The following is a 13,101-nucleotide window of genomic DNA, read 5'->3' as shown; positions in this document are numbered from 1 at the left end:
AAAGTGGTGTGATGCCAGGAGCATTTCTGCTCTCTCCAGCGGCTGCTCGCCACATCTGGAGTTCCTGAGCATTAAGTGCCGCCCTTTCTATCTGCCCCGTGAGTTCACCTCGGTCATCGCCACGGCGGTCTACATCCCACCCCAAGCGGACACAGGTATGGCTTTGTCCGAATTACATGATGTGCTGAGCTCGCTTCAAAACAAGGACCCGGGCGCAGCCCTCATTGTAGCAGGAGACTTTAACAAAGCGAACCTCAGACAAGTCATGCCAAACTTTTACCAGCATGTCTCGTGTCCAACGAGAGGGGATCGGATTTTGGATCACTGCTACACGCCATACAAGCAGGGCTACAAAGCTGTCTCACACCCGGCTTTTGGGAAGTCTGACCACAACGCCATCTTCCTCATCCCCCAGTATAAACAAAGCATACGGAGGGAAGACGTGACCACGAGGGAGGTAAAACGGTGGACTGCCCAATCAGAAGCTACGCTACAGGACGCACTCAACGACGTAGACTGGGACATGTTCAGAGCATGCGCAGTCGACATCAACGAGTTTACGGAAGTAGCAGTATGCTTCGTCAATATGCTAGCGGAGGAGATTATCCCCACTGCGAGAGTCACCACATTCCCAAACCAGAAACCGTGGATGGACAGATCGATCCGCACTGCAGTAAACGCCAGGACCGCCTCCTACAACGCGGGTCTCGCCACTGGCGATATGAGCGCCTACAAAGCGTCCTCATATGGCGTGCGGCGTGTAACGTGCGGTGGAGATGAAGCCAGCCGCGGAGGTGTGCAGGTGGATAGCGAATGAGCAACAGCTTCTGACTTTCCAAAAAGTACTCATTTATTTACAATATCAAAAATAAGTGCTACCTCTACCACACATTACTGAAGAGCACACTAGTCCGCGTACACACGGGAGCATCCATTACAGGAGGAGTGCGAAGAAGAACAAAAAAGGGGGTGACACCAGTCGTGAGACAGGAGGCGCCGCCATGTGGTGATACACTGCATTACGATAGCAACTGTTACATAGTCCCCCCCTGGTGAGAAAAAGGCTGTCCTCAGCCATACACAGCTGGAAAAGCACACACCACACCTAACAGTACCCTATACATAGAGGTTACAGCTAAGATTAGTGCACACACACAGGGCAAAAGACCATTTAAAAATGAAATTGGTGAAAATAAGACGAACATGTACAGTGGAAAATCAGTCTTCTTAGTTTTTTCACTTTTTCCTTTTTTTTGTTTTTAAAGTAAATGCCAAGAATGAACCTTAACGCACTAAAGAGCCATAAAACTGGATTAAGTAGAGCAAACAGAAACATCTACATATCATGACTCAAAGTAGCAATGCAACAAGACAGCATCAAACAGGTTTAACCAGAACATTTCACTTCAGATCAAGCCTGGTTGTGTGAAAATCATTAGTCCATCTTTTGTTGCTCCAGCCAGACGTAACTCTGGGGCAACGTCTGAGCCTGAGATTGTAATGTCCACCAGCAGCTGGGTGCTGGACAGATCTGGGTGAAACACTCTCTGGAACAGCGCCCACACCAGAAGAAGAGTCAATGTCCGGTAAATCAAAGGGGAATGGCTCAGAGCCAATGTCAGTGTCTGCAGGGGGGCCAGGGTGGGCCTGAGAGTCAGAGTTCAGACCCTCTGCGGTCTCTCTCTCGGCAGGCGATGAAACAGAATGTTCTTTGGAAGTGAGAGAGTCCCAGGTATGGAACGGTTGCATGTTCACAACATGATAAACACCTGCATCCACACCGGAGTCCACCCAAGTGAGCCTGTAATTAACATCACTGAGTCTCTGAGATACACACAATGGTCCCTGAAACAGTGGTGCAAGTTTAGCAGTAAAGTTAGACTGAGCATCTGACCTGGGGTGCGTCTTAACTCTCACAAGGTCACCAACACGAAACGAGGCATGTCGATGTCTCAAGTCATAGTAATGTTTTTGTCTGTCATGGCTATAGTCCAAAGCTGCTTTGGCGTGGTCGTGAGCTTCCTGCAGGGAGGCTCTCAGAGTCTCAGGGTAAGGCACACCCGGTTCATCAACACCTGCTGTAGAAGGCTGAGTGATAAGGTCAAGCGGGGTGTCTAACTCACGACCATAAAGCATCATGGCAGGAGTCAAACCTGTACTGTCATGAGGGGCGGTGCGCAGAGCAAAGCAAATCTGAGGGAGAAACTTGTCCCATGATGTGTGCTTATCACCTACATAAGCGCGGATTGCAGTTTTCAGAGTCCGGTTGACGCGTTCAGTAGCATTTGTCTGAGGGTGATATGCCGTAGTGAGTCTGTGCACCGAGCCTAATGCAGAAACAACATGTTCAAAAAGCTCACTCACAAAAGGAGACCCTCTGTCAGAAATCAGGTAAGTGGGTGTACCATGTCTAGCAAAAATGTCAGTGACGAATTTACCAGCTGCTACCTGAGATGTAGCTTCTTTGACAGCACTGGCTTCAACCCATTTAGTCAAATAGTCAACAAACACGATCAAATAAGCATTACCAGTGGGGGTGCGGGGAAGTGGCCCAACAAAATCCACACCCACATACTCCCAGGGTTTCTGGGGGACAATGGGAACCATAAGACCGGCTGCTTTTTTTTGACTTGGCTTGGTGAGTTGGCACACTGAGAATGAAATCACATAGTGTTTCACATCAGCTGCCATTTTGGGCCAGAAAAACCTAAAACGCAGTCTAGCCAATGTCTTAGAAACACCCAAGTGACCTGCTGTGGGGTGGTCATGGTAATAGTCCAGCAAGGTGCCTCTCAAGGAAGTAGGGGCAAACAGTTTCAGCTCTTTCAAAGGGTGCAAAGCACATGTGGACTTGGGTTCTCTGTGATACAAAAGAGAGTCATACACAACATACTGTAACAAGGTGGCATTGTCCGAGCTGTTCAGAGAGTCTGCTTCAATGTCTCTGAGGAGTGGACCTGTGACGTGATCGTCTAACTGCAGCTGTCTCAATTGTGAACGGTCAGCCAGAATGACGGGGGGCAGAGTACGAATGTCCAGGCTGCCCATAACAGCATGATCTGGTAAAAGATCAGTCGGCCTGTCACAGGTCAGAGGCAAAGGGTTGCGTGACAGTGCGTCGGGAACTTTGTTCTGTGCACCAGGTTTGTGCACTATTGTGAAATCAAAGTCCTGCAAACGAAGTGACCAGCGGGCGAGTCGGCCCGTTGGGTTTTGACGAGACATGAGCCACCTGAGACTGTTGTGGTCAGTGAAGATAGTAACATGAACACCTTCAACATACGGGCGGAAGTGTTCCAGAGCCCATATCACAGCGAGGCACTCCTTCTCTGAAGTGCAGTAGGGGAGTTCAGCTTTGTGAAGGGAGCGACTAGCAAAAGCCACAACGTACTCACGACCCTTGTCATCCTTTTGCATCAACACTGCCCCAAGACCAATGTCACATGCATCGGCGTGAATGGAAAAGGGACGGTTGAAGTCTGGAAATGACAGGATCGGGGCTGATGTGACATGATCCTTCAAAGTGTCCATGGCCCTTCGACAGCTGTCGTCCCAGTGGAAAGCATTGTCCTTTCTGGTGATGGCGTGAAGAGGTTCGGCATGGCGGGCATAATTCTGAATGAAGCGTCGATAATAGCCAGTCAAGCCAAGGAACTGACGGACGAGTTTCACTGAGGTTGGGGTATCAAACTCCTTAACCGCCTTTACTTTGTCTGGATCGGGCTTAACACCTGATGATGTGATGCGGTACCCGAGAAAGGTGAATTCATCGAGGCAGAATTGGCACTTTTTGAGCTTCAATGACAAGCCAGCAGCCTGGAGTCTGCCCAGCACCTCCTCAAGATCCACTAAGTGCTGTTCAAAGGTAGGTGAGGCGATAACAATGTCATCCAGGTAGACTGCACACGTTTTGTAAATGAGGCCAGCAAGCACAGAGTTCATGAGTCTCTGAAAAGTTGCAGGTGCGTTGCAGAGCCCAAAGGGCAGCACCCGAAACTGGAAGAGACCGCAGTGAGAGATGAAGGCAGTTTTAGGCTTCGAGTCCTCTGCTACAGCAACCTGCCAATAGCCTCGCGCTAAGTCCAATGTCGAGACAAACTTTCCTCTTGCCAGAAAGTCCAAAGACTCATCTACACGAGGCAGGGGATAAGAGTCTTTTCGGGTAACTTGGTTGAGCCCTCGAAAGTCCACACAAAACCTTGGTTCCGTGGCCGCTCTATTTACAATGACTACAGGAGCTGCCCAAGGGCTTGTGGAAGGTTCAATGGTGTTGTCCTTCAACATTTGTTGCACTTGTTCTTCAATCACACGTTTCTTAGCAGGTGATGTGCGATAGGGTGGGAGATTGACAGGTGTTGCATTGCCAGTCTCTATGGCGTGCTCAGTGAGAGCCGTTCGACCAAGTTGACCATCAAACAAGGAGCTAAACTTGCTGAGCAGATTGAGTAAAGCATCCTTGTTGTTCTCTGAGAGACTTGCTTCAGACAGTTTGGCTGTTAAGTCTGAGCGAACCAAGTCCAAAGACATCAGTGTTCCAGGTGAATGTGAGTAATCATTTTGAAGGTCCTCTTCATTGTCTGCGAGTGGGCAGGGGATGTCCTCAATGTAGACGGTTCTAGTGGGAATGTGAATAGAAACAGAAGCTCTTGCCATAAAATCCATTCCCAGAATGAAAGGAGAGGACAAATCTGGTATTATTGCAAAACGCTGGTAAAAGTTCTTGTTCATGAATCCAATATTGAGCCAAATAACACCGTCAGGGATACAGGGAGCATTATTGGCAAGGTTAACTGCAGGACCATTCCACTCACTTGTGTTTCTAGGGTGAGAGTCATTTACTTGAATGAGATCTGTTCGTACAGCCGAGAGGGAAGCACCCGTGTCGAGGGTAGCATCCACAGATGAAGCATTGAAGTTCACTTTCGTTCTTAGTGGGGTATTCCAGTGGACTTGTGAAAAATTGTCTTCCAAGTGTCCAAGACTGTGTCCACCCTGTAGTGAATCGGGCGTGTGAGGCTCCGTTAGTAACTGGGGGAAGGTTGGCCTCTGTGAAATGTCCTCCCCCCCCTGTAGTTTCCCGACTGCCTGTATTGTGGCTGGGATGTGGTGCTGCTTAATTCCACCTTTTAATGGCCAGGGTCAGAGGGGCCAGGTGCCGGCAATGGCTGGACTGGGCCATGCCTAGCGGTGTTCGAGGCTCGTTGTGGCAAATGAGGTTGGGTGTTACAGTTTGGGCAGGTGCGTGTGGTGAACCCTGGCTGAGAGCATTTGAAGCAGTAAGGTTCAGGCTTATAGTTGTCTTTGCTACATAAAGCAGGCTGTGGTCTTTGTGGTCCAAGCACTGAGTGAAGCTCATGAGCACGTAGCAGCAGGTCCATTACAGAAGTGACATTAGCGCCATACAGGGCAACTCTGTATTTTCCAAGAGCATGTTTACTAATTAGGTCGATTCTGTCTTTTTCAGGTGGAGGACTCTTCAGTTTGTCAAACTCACTCAACATGTGGGCAACAAAGGTTGGGAGTGGTTCGTCCTGAGCCTGAACACGATCCAAAATTCCTCTCAGGATGCGTTCTTGGTTGTCGGAGGGCAGAAAAACTGTCTTAAACAGTTGACAGAATTGAGCCCATGATGTGATGTGGGAGCTCAATGCCTTGAACCATTTCCCGGGCTCTTTTGCAAGAAAGTGTGGCAGTTCGTTTAGCAATTGCCCATCGGTTAGGTTCAATGAGGCTTTGTATGTGCCAACTGCATTTAACCAGTCCTCAGGTTGCACTTTGCCGTCCCCAGCATACACAGGAGGCTCCAGTTTTGCGTGATGTAAAGCTGCCGCAATCACTCTGGAAGTGCTGCTGAGCTCAAGTGAGTGAGATGGGAGAAAAGGATTTGTAGGTTGAAATGGGTTGCTGGGCAGGAACGGATTGGTACTGTTGGTGGGTTCAGTTTTGTCTCTCGCAGGAACATGAGGTGTCGATGTGGCCATTGGGAAAACAGGAGACTGTGGGACTGCAGGAGGGGGAGAGTTCCCCATTGTGAGTTGGTCCCACTGCCTTAGTAAACTCTGCTGTATGTTCAGTGAGTCACGTAAACAATCACTAAGCTTATTCACCTCAGTTCTTAACTCCACCACTTGTTGGCTAAGGCTAGGAGTCACATTTTCAACTATCTGGCACATAGGTAACGAGGTAAGTTCCATGTCTGAGTCAGAGTCGTCTGGGCAGTGTGCCATTGTGATTTCAAAAAAATTAAGCCGCTCCAGGGCACAGTGTAGTTATTGATATAGTAGTAAAAGAGTCAGATCAGAATGTGCTACAGTCAGTCTCAGCAGAGGGAAAGGGGAATGGAAAGCCAGCAGAAATGTTCATGTCCAGGCTCTCCAGCGAAGAATTAATCCTTAGAAGACGAAACCAACAGCACGTCCAAATAACAAATCCACGGAGTCCATTCGCGTCGCGGAGTCAGCTTCTCTCTTTTTCTTTCTCCCAAGCAGAGCAGCGGCACACCGCGGTATCCAGAAATTAGTCGGGTCCCACCTGAGCTGAGGCTGCGGCCATGGCTGGAGAAAACGTCCGAGCGTCCGCAAAACTTGGGGGATTTCCGAGACAGTTCACGTGCTAGAAGAGAAGAATCCTCGGCGGGATGCAAAAATCGTCTGAAGTCCAAGGGGAAAAAGTTCGGGCGCCAGTTGTAACGTGCGGTGGAGATGAAGCCAGCCGCGGAGGTGTGCAGGTGGATAGCGAATGAGCAACAGCTTCTGACTTTCCAAAAAGTACTCATTTATTTACAATATCAAAAATAAGTGCTACCTCTACCACACATTACTGAAGAGCACACTAGTCCGCGTACACACGGGAGCATCCATTACAGGAGGAGTGCGAAGAAGAACAAAAAAGGGGGTGACACCAGTCGTGAGACAGGAGGCGCCGCCATGTGGTGATACACTGCATTACGATAGCAACTGTTACAGGCGCGCGGTGAGAGATGCCAAACGCCGGTACCGGGAACGTGTGGAGTCCCGCTTCCACAATGTACATTTCAATTCCTTTAATTTTAAATATGTTTATATTGTCTATCCTGTAAAATAGTCAGATGTCTATTCATATTAATGTACAGAATTCACCTGCTTGCTGCTACTACTGCACATTCACCCAATGTATATACTATATATATATAATGTTCTTCCTCTACACCCCCCCCCCCCCAATTTCTTTGCACATGTCGAGGAGCGTGTCAGGTTACATTTCACTGTGTGTTATACTTGTATAACTATGCATGTGACAAATAAAGAACCTTGAACCTTGAACTTGAACTTGAACCAGGGCGACACACAGAGTATGTGGCACGGACTACGCACCATTACGGACTACAAAGCCAGGGACACTGCGCTGATCAACGCTGACTCTGCATTCACCAACGAGCTGAATCGGTTCTACGCCCGTTTCGAGGTTAGCCAGGCGGCTAATGCTAACTACCGCCTGACTACCGAGGACAGTGACGTCATCAGCGAGAGACCGGTGACCAGCATCGCGGAGCATGACGTCCGAGCGGCACTGAGGAGAGTGAACACAAGGAAAGCGGCGGGGCCAGATGGCATCACCGGCCGTCTGCTGCGCTGCTGTGCTGACCAGCTAGCAGGTGTGTTCACTTACATCTTCAACGAGTCCCTGGCGAAGTCTGTGGTCCCCACATGCTTCAAAAGATCCACCATCATCCCTGTGCCCAAGAACAGCAAACCCTCATCCCTGAACGATTACCGGCCAGTTGCACTGACCTCGGTAGTAATGAAGGTGTTTGAGAGGCTGCTGAAGAACATCATCTCCTCCTCCATCCCAGACACCACAGATCCGCTGCAGTTCGCCTACAGATCCAACAGATCCACAGAGGATGCCATCGCCCACGTCCTACACACCACTCTCAGCCACGTGGACAAGAAACAGGGTAACTATGTGCGAATGCTGTTTGTTGATTACAGTTCAGCGTTTAACACAATAGTGCCCTGCAGACTGTTCACAAAGCTGAGGGATCTGGGACTTAACAGCCGTCTGTGTGCATGGGTGTTGGACTTCCTCACTGGCAGAACTCAGGTGGTGAGGGTGGGCAGGTGCTTCTCCAACAGCATCACCATCAACACAGGAGCACCTCAGGGATGTGTCCTCTCGCCACTGCTCTACTCCCTCTACGCTTCAGACTGTGTGGCCACCCATGGCTCCAACACCATTGTGAAGTTTGCTGACGACACAGTGGTGTTGGGTGCCATCTCCAACAACGATGAGGCGGCCTACATGGAGGAAGTGAAGAATCTGGCATCGTGGTGCCAGGACAACCACCTCCAGCTGAACGTCAGCAAGACCAAGGAGCTGGTGGTGGACTTCAGAAGGGGTCAGCACAGAGACTACAAGCCCATTATCATCAATGGAGCTCCAGTGGAGAGGGTGCAGTCCTTCAAGTATCTTGGTGTCCACATCTCCTCAGACCTGACATGGGCTGCCCACATTCAGGTCCAGACCAAAAAGGCTAGGCAGCGCGTGTATCACCTATGACAACTGAGGAAGTTCAGGGTCTCTCCAAAGATCCTCAGGATTTTCTATACAGGCGCTGTGGAGAGCATCCTCACACAGAACATGACATCGTGGTTTGGGAACAGCTGTGTGAAGGACCAAAAAGCTCTCCAGAGAGTGATCCGTACAGCAGAACGCTGCTGCAGGATTGCTCTCCCCCCGCTTCAGGACACCTACACCAGGAGATGCCGGACTAGAGCAGCGCAGATACTGAAGGACCCGTCCCATCCTGGCAACAAACTGTTCCAACTTCTGCAATCTGGTAGAAGGTTCCGCATCTTCCGGGCAAGGACAGAGAGACTCAAGAGGAGCTTCTATCCCCAAGCCATCCGTGCCCTAAACACACACACCCGCCCTCTCACATCATCTATAATTGACTGAGTCAGGACTCTTCCAGACACTAAACCAAGGCACAATGTACATTTCAATTCCTTTAATTTTAAATATGTTTATATTGTCTATCCTGTAAAATAGTCAGATGTCTATTCATATTAATGTACAGAATTCACCTGCTTGCTGCTACTACTGCACATTCACCCAGTGTATATACTATATGTATGTGTGTATATATATATATATATATATATATATATATATATATATATATAGTCCGACTTATTGTCGGCAATGCGGACCAAGCTCTTGCAACGGTTGTATAGGGATCGAATGGCCCGTAGCAATGGGCCAGACACCCCATACTCCCGCAACACCTCCCACAGGACACCCCGAGGGACACGGTCGAATGCCTTCTCCAAGTCCACAAAACACATGTAGACTGGTTGGGAAAACTCCCATGCACCCTCAAGTATCCTGGAGAGGATAAAGAGCTGGTCCAGTGTTCCGCGACCAGGACGAAAACCGCATTGTTCCTTCTGTATCTGAGGTTTGACTTGCGGACGAACTCTCCTTTCCAGCACCCTGGCATAGACTTTCCCAGGGAGGTTCTCAGTGGTGACAAATAGTCTTTTGATTTAGCTTTCTTAATAGAGGAAATACATTTGTTTCTTAGTTGTCTGAAAGAAGCCAATCAGTGGGAGAACCTGTTTTCCTAACTTTGGCCAAGGTTACGCTCATGAATGATATCTGCCAGCTCTGGGGAGAACCTGGCATTTTTTCCTAAATCTCTTTAATGGAGCATGTTTATACACAATTTACATCCCTAAAAAATTGTCCACGCTACTCCTACACCAGGGATCAATCCTATTTTCCTCCAGTCATTGTTGGGACTTGGGCACCTCAGTGTTTCTATTAACAGCAGCATCACAGCGGACACTTAAGTCACAAGACCCCCAAGGATGAGAATTTATGAGAAACATTTGTCAGAATCAGGATAACCAAGGTAGACTTTTCAGGGCTTTGAACCAGCTGGGTAAGATTGATAGAATCACAGAAAGATTTGAAATCATGAAACAGCTTTGAGCCAATCCCAGTTAGAGTCACCGGCTAACCCAAGCTCACTGTAGTCTGGACAGGAAACGCTCCTGTAGAGGCAGAAGGACAACAAACAGATGAACCATTGTGGCATCAAACTTTAACATAAGCAGCAACAGTGCCACCTTTCTTAAGCCTGTAAGCCGGTACGATAAACACTGTATCCAGTCATGCTAATATAGTCATCAGAAATATACTTAGACACGTTTCAGAAATTAAATATCCACATCTGTTGATCGAACCCAAACCCTGACCATATCCATCTAACAAACTGCACACACTAAGATGAACAATCTTCAGGTGAGGATTTAAATCCAGATGGTGTCTGAGCTCAGGGCCAGGTTAGGTTGCACATTATCAGATAAGAGCAGTAATAAGACGGGAGTCTTTGCTTCGTAATATTACGTACTGAATTGGACTTTTCGAATGTTGAAAGTAAGCACAATGTTTCATAACTCGTGAGGTAATCAGGCAAAGCAAGGAGGTTTTGAAGTTGAGGTACATCTTTGGGTGAATCAGGTGATAAGTTCAAGTCCTGTGGCAAATGCATTGATGGTTGTACAGGATGTAGAGCAGCAATGATGTATGTGGACCTGGGAACAATGAGCATGCTGTTAAATGTGCTCAGTGCCCCAAAGTCCCCCAAACCAATAAGGAAAATAAGGTTACTGTCATGGTCCTGCGGCCATGACTCAGTGACTTTGTGTTTGTGTTCTTTATTGTTATTACTTTCATGATTATTCGTGGCTTTTTTGGGATGGTTTGTGTTTGGGATTTTAGATACTGGGTTCTGGGTTTGTGCTCCCTCTATTGGTCCCTGGTGTTAGTGTTCCCCTGTCTCGTCAGGTTAATCAGGTCCAGCTGTTTCCCCCACCTGTGTGTGATTCCCAGTGTCTCTCTGTGTACTTATAGTGCGTGTTTTCCTCTGTTCCTCGTCGCGACGTCTGTGTTCATACCCTGTGAAATTCCCTGCGTGCTCTCCCTGCTGTTCTCCCTTCATGTTCAGGTTTGCCACTCCTTTGTGTAGTTTCTCCCAGTTTAGTTCGTCCTTAGTTCAGTTTTGCCATCTCCACTTTATGCTTGGTATTGTCAATAACCTGGCGGGTCGCGGAGTGTGGGAGTGCCTACTGGGGTCAGCGGGGGAGCTGGCCCCAGGGAGGGGTCACCTGCCCCTCCCTTCCTTCCCTCCCCATCTCCAGCTGCCTCCCTCTTCCCGCTCCACCACAACCACCCACACATGCAGGGCCTTGGAGTAGGGGTATGTCACCAGGGTGCAGAGGAGGCTACCCCCCCCCTCTGTCCCCTTCTGGCTGCCTCTGCCTCAATTTTATCCCACAACTTAGACATTCACATTACTCACACTCTCATTACACATACATATAGGATCTTGGGGGTGGGCACGATACACGGAGTCCAAAGTACCATCAGGGTGTACACCTCACCCCTGGCATCGTTGCCCACCTCTCAATTTTAAATACACGTAGACATTGAGGGCTAGCAGGAGGGACCATGCGCTTACCTGCTGCTCTCTGGCAGGTAGCTCCATGCCCTCCTGGGTTTTAAATGCACCTTAGAACACACATGCATCAACATTACAATGAGCGGGTGGAGGGAGGTTCGGAGTCTTCTCTCACCCCCATTCTCTGCGACCTGCTGGAGCAGGGGGGCTAGGAGGAGGAGTTGGCCGTCCGACTGCGGTCTGGAGTGTGGAGCCTTCCTGCTGCTGCGGAGTCGGGGCGGTCTGCCTCCCCCCACCGCAGGGAAAAGGGAAACACCACCTGGGTCTGGGTGCAGTTCCCCCCTCCAGGGGCGGGGGCACCTAGACCCGGTTTGTAGAGTACGCTTGGGGAGTGTGATCGTGTGTACAGCGTCTCTTTATGTCTGTCTCCACGTTGGTTGAGTGTGGAGTGAGTGCATATGAGAGCATGAGGGTGGGAATGGATGTTTGTGTCTGTGTGTGCCTGTATGTCTGTGTCTATATGTCAGGTTGGGTGTCAGGCGCCACCTCTCTGGGGACATCTCAGGCCCTCCAAGGTTTGGAGGCCTATCTCCCCCTACCACCACTTCCCCTGCCGGTGGCGGACTCCCTCAGGTGTCGGTGCGTTGGTGGTTCTTTGTGTCCGGGGATGGGCGTCCAGGTACACACCGGCTCACTCCTTGGCGGCCGCTTATCGGGGCCTGGAGCCTGGGGCTCGCTCGGGCCACTTCGGAGGTGGGGTGCCCCCGGCCTCTCGGCCTGGGGCTCGGTCACTCAGGCGCAGCTGGCTGCCGGCGGAGCTCACGGGCGCGTCACTGCAACTCCCCCTGGCTTCTGCTCCGCGGCTGCTGAGTGAGCCCTCATCTGGGACTCTCCTCAGCTCTTTCCGGGACAGTGGCGCAGCTGCCCCTCTGTTGGTCTTCCTTGGTCTCTTGTGTTCTGGGGGCCTCTGGATGTCTGGAGTTTTGATCTCCTCCACACCTGCTTCATGCCCTGGAGGACGGGGCTGTGGCCCCCCCACACCCTCTAGCAGATTATTACATGAAGGAACCTTTTAAAAAAACAAAAAACAAGCGCGTCCATGCTCACAGGTGTACACACGGGTGATCACACCCACAAACTACACCCTTTTTGGCTCCTACCTCAAAGCACACTGTGTTCTGTTGATCTTATGTGCTGCACAATAATGTTTAACATTTAGTATTTACTGTCATATTCCCATATATCATTGTGATGTTGTTTATTCTATTACTCTTGTTCTCTTCTGCTTGCTTTCTTTTTTCTTTCTCAGCAGGTGATCCAGGTGATTGATATATGCATTTTTTTTCCTTTTCTGCTCATTCTGTTGGTTTTTGTCTTTTGCCCTTCTCCCCCGTCCCTCTTCTCAGCTTTCTTTCTCCCCTTCTTTCCCCCAGTCAAGTCTGTCCCGTATTCAGTAAGTGAAAATAAAATGAACAATAAAAGGTGAATCAAATGGACCATTACGGCAAGGCTGGGATGGTCAATTTGGTAAAGTAAATCCGTTGGGCATCTTTCTTTGCCTTTAGACAATAATTCTGATGCAAAAGAGCCAAACGGGACAGGCCAAAAAAAAAAAAAAAAAAAAAAGGGCAGGGTTGTTTTTTTTACATGCTTGT

The 13,101-nt window shown here is 49.3% G+C and overlaps 1 pseudogene across 1 annotated transcript in view; it reads left to right on the top strand.

The window, feature by feature from the left end:
* LOC309708779 (calpain-1 catalytic subunit-like) overlaps positions 1 to 13,101 on the top strand; it is a 37,211-nt pseudogene that overhangs the window by 12,205 nt on the left and 11,905 nt on the right. The window lies entirely within an intron of this gene.

The sequence above is a fragment of the Aulonocara stuartgranti genome (genome assembly GCF_965226115.1).
Source record: "Aulonocara stuartgranti genome assembly, chromosome: 6".
NCBI classification, from domain to species: domain Eukaryota; kingdom Metazoa; phylum Chordata; class Actinopteri; order Cichliformes; family Cichlidae; genus Aulonocara; species Aulonocara stuartgranti.
This window is presented reverse-complemented; position numbering and strand designations above follow the sequence as displayed.